Source organism: Akebia trifoliata, chromosome 3, assembly GCF_017979445.1.
Source record: "Akebia trifoliata isolate Shusen 1 chromosome 3, ASM1797944v1, whole genome shotgun sequence".
Taxonomy (NCBI): Eukaryota; Viridiplantae; Streptophyta; class Magnoliopsida; order Ranunculales; family Lardizabalaceae; genus Akebia; species Akebia trifoliata.
The window spans coordinates 1,203,090-1,213,629 of record NC_141377.1 but is presented as its reverse complement, the minus strand read 5'-3'; the positions used below and the strand labels follow the sequence as shown (position 1 = coordinate 1,213,629).

General features: G+C 34.3%; 1 long non-coding RNA gene across 1 annotated transcript; it reads left to right on the top strand.

The window, feature by feature from the left end:
• Positions 1 to 5,354: 5,354 nt before the first annotated feature.
• LOC147405381 (uncharacterized) lies at positions 5,355 to 9,299 on the top strand. Its single transcript, XR_015175916.1, has 5 exons — positions 5,355 to 7,499; positions 7,578 to 7,661; positions 7,959 to 8,132; positions 8,824 to 9,017; positions 9,112 to 9,299. It is a non-coding gene; the product is annotated as an uncharacterized LOC147405381 (long non-coding RNA).
• Positions 9,300 to 10,540: the final 1,241 nt, after the last annotated feature.

Here is a 10,540-nt window from a genome sequence, read left to right as displayed (position 1 = left end):
CATCAAACTCTGAAATGATGGAACAACATAAAGGAAGAGCAAAAACTTTACGCTTCAAGTAGTGAACCACAAGATCTTCGTCTGCTGGAAGGAAATGGAGCCCAGGAACAAAACTAATCTCTCCATGTCTCTCCATTTTCAAACACTACAGCTTCTCAATATCGATTCTCAAACCAAATAATTAGCTGGGTTGTGATGAATTCAGATTTCAGACAATCTATACGACCAGTTCTTATAGTAATCCAGGGAGAGTTCTTCTGGGTGTTATTGACGTTAATTACTAAAATACCCTTTTATTTTTTAATGTACATGATGGATAACATGGAAAGAATTTAATTTGGTGATTATATGGAAAAAAAAATTCGTTGTTATTGAGATATAGGATAAGATATAATACTTTGTTACCTACAATTTTACCATACTTCACTAGTTAGATGAATCATGATCATCATCAACAAAGATAGAGAATCTGGAAGAAAATGGGAATATTTATATACAATTATCCTGCCTGACTTGAACCTCAACCCATACGATCAATGAAAGAGTGTCACTAGAATGAACAACCAATCCAACGTCTTAGCTTGCACTAGGTGGACCATCATGATGGTGATTGGTGATAATGTTGGTGAATCATGTTAAATATTTTACATTATGTATTGTAGAGTACTTGTCCCGAGATTTTGAAATAAACGATGCCACGAAACTTTCTTTTTAGGACGAATTTGAAGATTTCTCTGTATTAATTGGATAAATCGTATTTTTGGGGGTTTTAAATATCAATTATCTGCGGTGGTTGGTAGGTTTGGACTTTTGAGAAGAAATATGATCGTGGGTCCTACATGTCCTTATGTACAGGAATTCCACGTAGATTTCACACATTGGTGTGCATATAACCATAGATGCTTCTCACTCGTATCTTAATGAAAAGAATCCATGCTTCTGTAAACACGTCTATGTCAGCAATATATGAAACAATGTCAATTTTAATGTTATTTCAGCTTTTTACTCTCCTGATCTCATTTTTTTTCCAAAAATACTTAAGTGACATTGCAATTAACATTCATTCACACATTGCTGATGTGGATGTATATCGGAATCATAAATTTTTCATTGAGATACAAGTGAAAAGCATCTATGATTTTGTGCTCACCTCAATGTCAACTATGCGTGAAGCAATGCCAATTTTAATGGGGTTTTGTTGATGTGTGCCCCTAAGGGCATACATTAAAGTGCAATAAATACATTTTGGGAATAAGCATACGAGCGCATTCCGTTAAAAAAAAAATTTAGGAGAAACTTATCAAAACGGTAGAATTTTAAAATTTATTTATCAAAACGGTATCTAATCAATATTTCATGCATGTTTTGGTAAATTTGCCTATATTTATCCTTATCTCAGTATCTAAAGATTGCAGTATTCTTCTGCAAACTAGTGAGATCTTTTCTTTACACCGATTAATTATTTGTTTACTTAATATAGTTAATTAATTGCATGCATCTATTATTCTAGCAATCCGAATAAATTATTCTTTGGCATTTATTAATTTGATTAAACTTAAAATGTTACAAATTGACCACTCTAAGAAACTTGAACCTTTGATGGATTGAGGTATGAACCCAAGTCATAACTCTTCGACTGGGATCGAAGGCGAAAGCTTCCAACAAAACCTAAGTCTAGTAGATAGAGAAAGAGAGATTAAATCTTCCACCAAAACCCTAAGTCTAGAGAAATGTGTCGCAAACTTTAGACTTCAATAATGACGGCTGAGGGATGAATATGATGGAAGAAAGAGAGTGGGATTTTAGGATTCAAGAGAGAGAGAGAGAGAGAGGGAATTTGCGATCATAAGATAATTTGCAATGCGAAAATTTGAATCATAAATAAATTGCAAAAATTTGCATCGAGATATTTAGACATCGGTATATCTAAGATAATTTACAATGCGAAAATTTACGATTATAGATAAGTTACAAAATTTGCATTGAGCCCCTTTAGACATCAATTTATCTAAGATAATTTGCAACGCAAAAATTCGTGATTTTAGATAAATTATGAAAATTCAGTTTATCTAAGCTAATATGCAATGCAAAAAATTTGTGAATTTAGATAAATTGTGAAATTTGCCTTGTGAACTTTAGACATCAGTTTTAAGTAATCAAATGACTAAAGTCCTGCAAAGTTACTCTCCAAAAAAAAAAAAAAAAAAATAGTCTTGCTAAGTTTGCGATTTTAAATAAATTGTGGAAAAATATAGTTTAGACCTATGTTACTTGGTTCGTTGGTTAGCTTGGTTCAAATTCGAGTCTGGGGTTCACCACTCTAGAATGAACCCGGTTCATAAGGGTAGGTTAAAACTATTTGTTTCTTGGTTTGCTTTGATTTCCTAGATCGGTTATCTAGTTTGGTTCGTTTGTGCGTATACATAATTCAAGTATACAAGTTATAAGTACAATTATAATGTTAAAAAGATTTAAGTTAAATAGAAATAAATTAATAAAATAATTCAAATTTTAAATATGAAAAATGAAAAAAAAAAATTGATTTGGTTCACGAACAATTTAACAAATTATTTGGTCTGTGGTTGCCTTGATTTTAAGAACCCAATACGAACCGTACCACAAACTAGTTCGCTTCATGGTTCGGACTAGTAGCAACGAATTGGGTAACATAGGTTTAGACATCATTTTTTTTTCAAAAAATGATTTCTATTTAAAAAAAAGGTGATGTATATATTATGTTTTGTAGTAGTACATATGTATTGATGAGACGATGAGTTTCTTACTCTTAGTACTTTCTATAACTTAATGTCCAGTGGAGTGTTGTAATACAAAACACTCATGGTAGAAATACATATATGAGTGTGTAAGTGAGACCGCTGTTTAAAAGAATTCTAGATTTATTCTTAAGAGCACTCAAGAAAATTTAAGAATATTCATGACCAAAACAAGTACAATCGAAGAACTTTATGATGATTAGGGAGAGTTGTGTGTGTAATTTATTGTCTCAATTTACATTATAAAATTGAACAGTTAAAGACATTATTTCATTGGACAATTAATAAAGTCGATGGATTTACACTAAGCAAAAGGTTCAAGTTCATAGGATATTGTTACTCATTTATGTTTTTTGAGGGTATTCCAGATGTATTTTACTTCATATTTCATCCACGTGGGGATTGTTATTTTTTTTATCCTTTATTTTTTATTTTTACCCTTTGAGTGGGTCATTCAGTTGTTAAACGTGGTGATCAACGTATCGCAGACCAATTAATTAGCTTGGTGAAGTCAAAATTTAAGATATTGGAGTGTAATAGGTAAAAGTTTGGGTGCCAATGGCAACTCTCAAAATTTAACATGGCAATCTATATTCCTTCAACAACCCACCAACTACCACAACAATTTTAATTGTCAAAATTACCCCTTGTTAAAAACCCAAATATACTTGTTCATCGAAAAGATTTGTTAATTAATATAGATAGATTTTTAAGGCCCTCCTAAAAGGAAACTTCGGTGCGTGATCCATTTCAAGGATTACCAGGCAAGTATTCTATAGTACTTGATCTATAATATTTAACAAGATTCACAACACAATCACCAAGGAAGATTTTGATGCCCCACCTCGTGCAATCTAAGCCGTTAAATTAGTAATTCATTCTAATGAAAGTATGCAAATCTTAATGTTGAGGGGGTTGTATCGAGCTCAAGCGACCACGAATCCTGATCTTTGCTCATGATGATCATGACTTATTATTAATCTCTTCAAGTACTAATTAATGTGTGATGCATAGTAAAATGATAGGAAACAAAGTATTGTATCCTTATTCTGTTATCTCGACGACAATGAAAAATCTATCCATATAATTGCTCCTCCATCACCAACTAAATTCTTGCCATTTTTTCCAGCCATTTTAGTAATTATAAAATAGCCATAAGCCTCTTTCACTCTTTCGTGGATTATTATAAGAAGTGGCGTACTGGGCCTTTATGTATAGGTTATCCAAAATCTGACTTAACCCGGCTAATTAATTGGTCTGAGAATCGATTTTCGGAAGTTGTTTCAAAATGAGGGGTCTCAACACAGTTAGAAATGGAGTGATGAACAACTTTGGGTTCACTACTTGAAGCACAAATTGGGTCCTACTGAATTTTTCGGCAACTGGTCGTATGGATGTTTGGTCCGTCATTCGGTTAATTTATCAGCTTTCTAGAGGTTGATTTGACCATAAATGTTCTAAAGAATTGCTAAAGTAACTTGAATTTTATTAGAATTCACTAAATAGGGCTCTCATTGGATCAGATCGGCCCAATCTAGAGCTGATCCAGTAAGTGTCAGATAGGATTATGATTTGATCAATAGCGTTGGGTTGAGTTTTTAATGGATTTCTACATTTGATTTCATATCTGATGTGGACACATGGTTTTTAAAACTAGTTTTGCCGTCTCATCTCAATTCACGGATGACACGAAGTTGTCTTATACAAGTCTACTCATCTTGGACAAGAAAAATCATTTAAACTCGATTTACAATTATTTATTTATATAAAAATAATTATAATTTTTTATATGAAATAAGTTAGATTAGAAGATGTTTGCTCATAAAATCATATTTTATTTATATAATATGAATTTAAGTAATTTTTTTTTTTTCTTAATGAGGGTATCCAATCTTCTGTCCAAGTAGTGGGATTGAGTGAGCCAAGGCCTAGACCAAGGCATGTGTAATGTCTGCACATCACACGCACCAGGTAAGTGAGGGTACACCCTAGCAATTGGCCTCAAGGAGTCATTGCTCATATTGAGTATCGAACATTGAATTTAAAATTGCCATTGAGCCAATCCCTTGGAGTTATAAATTTATAAATACCAAAAAATAATTATTCAAAACCCCTGTTACACTACATCATATTCATGATTTTTAAACTCGGTATCACGTCTCGTCTTGTTCAGCTCCGATACAAGTCGTCTCGGACAAGTTTTCCGATACGTTTGAGACGTCTCGTGAGATAACTCAAAAAATACAACGTGAGACATAAAACTCGGTCAAAAAAATGACTTTGTGAGTTGGTCTCGTTCAGCTTCGATACCGAGTTAACTCGGGCAATACGTCTCGGTCTCGGACGAGTTTAAAAACCATGGTCATATTACGTTTTCATCGGCGCTACAGTTGCGCTAAAAACGACTGCTAAAGGCTGTCGTTCATTACGATAGTTTTTAGCTGTCGTTTTAACTCATTGACGGTAAGAAGTAAAAGTTGCGGTGCCAATAGCTACTCTAAAAGAAAATTACTTTCTGACCTTCGTTTACAGTTACAGACCTTCGACCTTCGACCTTCACCTTCGTTTACAGACCTTCGACCTTCGTTTACAGACATTCGTTTACAGAAGCTCGAACTTCTTCTCTCTTCTCTCATTCAACTGTGTCTCTCCTCTTTCTCTCTCGCTCGACTGCTCTCGATTCTCTCTCTACTCGTTCTGTCTCTCCTCTCACTCTCTCTCTCACTTGATTGTCTGCCTTCTTGCTTTCTATCGAATCCGTCACTCTTCTCGAATCTGTCTCGATTTCAAGAAGAAGATCAAACCTCTAAGTTTCAATCAGAATTTTTTTTTGGAAAGAAATCGATCGGAGTTTGATCAAAAGATCTTCGCTCGATCTCTTACTCACAGAATCTGTGATTTTGAAGACGCAATCAGATTTCGATTTGGCAGTTTTAGGGTAGAATCGATCGACGTTTGATCGAAAGTTTTAGGGCTTTGTTCGATCTCCCTCCCTTTGCTTGATTTGTGATCGAATCTTGAGGTTTGTTAAAGTTTTTTATTAAATCTCTGATTTTTCTTAATTAATTTAGGATTTCAATAAATGTTATATTATTGGTCATTGATCCAACCTCACAAATGAAAGTGTTTTGTTCTCAACTTCAAGATTTACAAATGAAGATATGGCAGGATTTGTTCCCAAATATGGACCGAAATCAAATTTTTTTTGAATTTTTTTCGGATGAATCTGAAAAAAAATTTTGTTGAATTTCTTCATAAGTTCGTGTTCATCAAAATTTCTGAATTTTTTTGGTATCTACATAGTGTAGTAGAACATAAGCTAGGTTATGTTTTAAGTTTTCAATTTTTTTTTTCATTCGGATTTGGAAGACATAGTGAACAAGAAATTTCAATGTAAATTTGTTTTGTAATTTTTCGCAAATTGATCGGACTCTTGTTGAAGCTTTGTTGATTTTATTGCTCATTGTGTGTATTGATTCGTCTTTATTCAGTGTTAGCTTTGCTAATTCGATGTTTGAAGCTTCATTTTTCGATAATCTTCTCTCTAACAAGAACTAATTTGAATCTGGATTCTATCATTGGAGAAGGATTCTGAAAATAAAGAAAAATGCTTTTTTTTTTTTTGGCTGAAAACTGGAACTTTGATTCTTACAGATGTTCTGATGTTTAATACTTCAAAATCTTCATTTAAAGTGTTCATATTTTTTGTGAGTTTTCGCAAACTTCGTTTATTTTATTGGTGAATGTGTCTCTTGATTTGTCTTTATTCGGCGTTTGCTTTGCTCGTTCAAGGTTTGAAGCCTCTCTCTCTCTTGATTTTCCTCTGTCACAAGAACTAATTTGAAACTCTTGAGTTAAGTCTTGTTTGATAGTCGGAAACTCGCTTGTACTTAAGCCTCCAACTCAGGTAGTTTACATTACAATGTAGCTAATTGTGCAAATTTTCATTACGTAGTATGTACAATATCCCATGGTGATCTATTGCCGCACATATACTTGCCTACTTTAATTTCTCATTATAAAATTGTTGCTATAGACCTATTTTACTGTAGTGTTTTCATATTTAGTTACAATCATATCTGGTGAAGTTAGAAACATGGATTTAAATAAATAAATAAAAATTAAAATTTCCCATCGTTGATTGCATAAATAAATTACTTGTTGGGAGGGGATTGCATGTTCCCGAGGTTAGTCGGGTGCCCTAAGAGGGTCGAATACCTTTGTTCCAAACAACAAAAAATAATCTGCTTGTGTCTTTTCTTATGACCACCTCATCCTTGAACCCCCTCATCTCCTTTGAAATGAAACATGTTGCATAGAAATAGGAGGTGCAAGCCTGGATAAAGGAGGAGGGAAAAATGATGGTCACAAGTCCGAATGATTGTTGGAGGTGGTGGGGTTACAGCCTGTGAGGGATCCCCGCTAGATTGACTGGGGAAGGGTAAGAAAATAGGTTAGTGTTTTAGTTCTCAATTCTTATTTGTTTATTTTCTGTTCATGTTGTCATCCTGTATCATTTGGGTGTGTGCACGCCAAAAAAATGCTGAAGAACTTGAGGGTTAGGGCGATTCACAATTGTATTGTTTGTTTGTTGATGATTAATACTTATACTATTTTGCTTTTCTGGAATAAAAAGAAAAGGCAGCTTGGGGTTTGGGATTATGTTAAAGTACATGAGAAGACAGTTTACGGAAACATACACTCTTGTATCCTTAACAACATGAGGTGAGTATACCTTTGTAATAGAACTTATAATGTTCTCTTAGTCTGTGAAGTTATAAGGAAGTGGGCTTGATGTTGTAGCAATTTGTCCCTGCCTTGTTATCGGGCTAATGCTGCAATCTACAACGAATGCTAGTAGTTCTGTTCTCATCAAGATTTTGCAAGGTCTCACCTTATACCATAAGCTATATCCATTTTCTTTGTGTCTCTGTGAGTGTGGTGCATGGATGTCTACATATATAGGTCTATAATGCCAAAACAATGTTTCTGTTCGTCTCCATACTACTGGATTTCAATGCTTAATTTTTCCATCTTTCATGATGTGCATTGGCTCTGTTAAACCCTTTCATGAATTTATAAAATCAGAATTTTTAATCATTAGTCCACTTGTTTCCATGTGGGAAGTTTGAATATTTCTCATTTTTTATGTTGCATTCTCATCCTACACGTGTCTGTAAACAGATGGAATTGACACAACGGAAAACAGAGTACGTCCGATGGTTGATGTCCAAGATGTTGCTGTCGCACTGGTGCTGGCATATGAGAATCTTGAAGTAGTGCGTCACACACGGTCAGTGTGCGGGATTTGATCGACAAGCTAAGGATGATTTATCCCAACTATAACTATCCAAAGAAGTAAGTTTAATTACAACCACAATTCAATATAATAAGATAAAACTTCATATATACATGTTAAGTAGATCATATGTAGTACTACATTTGGCACGCATGAAGAGTGGGCCTATGGAATATCTTATTTCAAAAACATATTTGCCCATGTTATGTAATCTTTAACCATTATCATTTCTTATTCGAGCCATGCATCCTTTATGCTGCTGAGAAACCATTATCATCGACCTTAGATTTCCCTGGTGACATGGGTTTTACCCAATTTTACTAATTTATCTATCTTTGGGCAGTATTACTGAGGTAGAGACAGATGGGAAGTTCTACATTTGAGTTATATATATTTTTTCCTCACCGATGTATGTTTCCCATGTCTCTGATTATTGATTCGTCAATTGGTTGGTTGGTTAGCTATTCCATTGGTATCATGCATTGTGATTGGACACTTTCTGTACTTGATGATTGCATCCAGTTGGGGCTAACATTCTTGAAACTTCATAGAAGTCTTGTTTGATTACTAGGAATGGAAAAACAATACTATGATTCCCACTTAAACATGTACCACTAAGAAAAAGAACTTTGATTTTGATCTGGAATGTTGTAGATTTTGTATAGAAGTATCTAGGATGGACTGTTGGAAATGTGGAGTTCGCATTACAGGAAAATTGAATCATCCTGTTTTGTTTGTTTCGATTGATAGAGGTGTAGGGAATGGCTTTTGAGTTTGGTTCTGTTTTGGCCAAATTGGGGATGGTTTTGACCTTAAAATACGGTGATGTGGTTTCACTCAACCTGTTTGTCGCACTTCTTTGTGCTTGCATCATGATCGGGCATCTACTAGAGGAGAATCGATGGATGAATGAGTCTATTACCGCCAGATGGAACACTTCTTGTGTATGTTTCTTCTTTTCCTTGTTCTTTTGTGTTTTGTGTGGTTTTGTGCTCTAAATTTGATAATTTTAAAGCTTTTTTTTTTTTACATACAGAGGTGACCAAGCAATCGCAGTCATATATTTCAGAGTTCGATATACCCCAAATGATTATTTGTCAGAATCAGTAGGCATTTCTTCTTTTCTATTATTCTCTGTTGATATATTTATCCCAACAAGATACTTAATTCTCATTTATCAAGTAAGAATGGAGTGCAAGGCTACTAATGGAGCAATCCTCAGCTATCAAGTGATAAGGTCCCAATTATTCAATTTTGGGACCACAATTGCACTAAGATTACCATTACATAAATGTTAGTTCCTTTAAAAAATTACAAAATTATTTTATTTATCCAAATTAATAGAGCTAATGATATATTAGTGTTAATTGTAGCGCACGTGGAAACTAACAAATCGCGAAACAATTACGGTTACAATACACGAGCCGAAAGGAAGCATCCACAAAAATCTCGATCGATTTGGGCGCCACGTCACCGCGCCGCGGCTAGGCATGACCGCGCCGCGGTCATCTCGAGGAATTTGTCCTCGAGATTTTCACAGAAGCTTCCAATTGCTTCGGTGGTTGTAACTGAATGGGTAGTTCGAAGCAAATCATCCGAAAAGTTGACCCAATTACCCGAATACAAATGTTATAAATTGGAGGGTTGATTTTAGAGAAGGGGTCTTCTCCTTGCTCTCTTCTTCTCTACTTTTTGATTTTTCCTCTCTTTAATTCTCTGTAATTTTCTATTGAGAGATCTCTTGAGTGTAGTGAGAACATCAAGAGTGCTCAATTCTTTATCTTTGTAATTTGTTGGAGAGCTATAAATAAGGATTTTAGATTGATCATCATCTTCTTCACCCATGTTCTTCATTCTGTTATTAATTTCTGCAATATGAATCTTGCGATGATCGGCTAGACTCTCCGTAGAGAGGTCAAGAATGCCGGAGCAATTTCATCCTACTTATGTTGTTTTAAATTCTTTATTTCTGCTTTATGTGTTAATTCTGAAATTCCTCTTAGAACAAGACTAGCAAGTTTATACATTCAAATCAAGCTTAGATGATTGTTACTTAGATAAGCTCAAGAACAATCATGCTATGTGAAGAATTGAAGTATAAGTCAGTTACACTTGTTTGAAGTTGGAATTCTCATGAATACTCTTTGGTTACCATCAATGTTTAACTCGATTTATCTTCCGATCCTCGAGCAATGACTTGCTACGTGGATCGAGTTATAATTAGAACAAATCAGCATTTTGGATGAATTGCAAAGGTTGAATTGACCTCTCCACACCCTCTTTCCTCAATCTCTATTTGTAGTTTCAATTTCATTTACAAACTAGTTGTTAATTGCTTCTCTATTTTAAATAAATCAATTTTGTTCTTTAAGAAAAATATGTTTTCCAATTCTGTTTTGGTGTGTTTATCCGAATGAGTTTTTGAATCCAAACTGTCCCTGTGGAACGAATTCGACTTGCCCAAAGT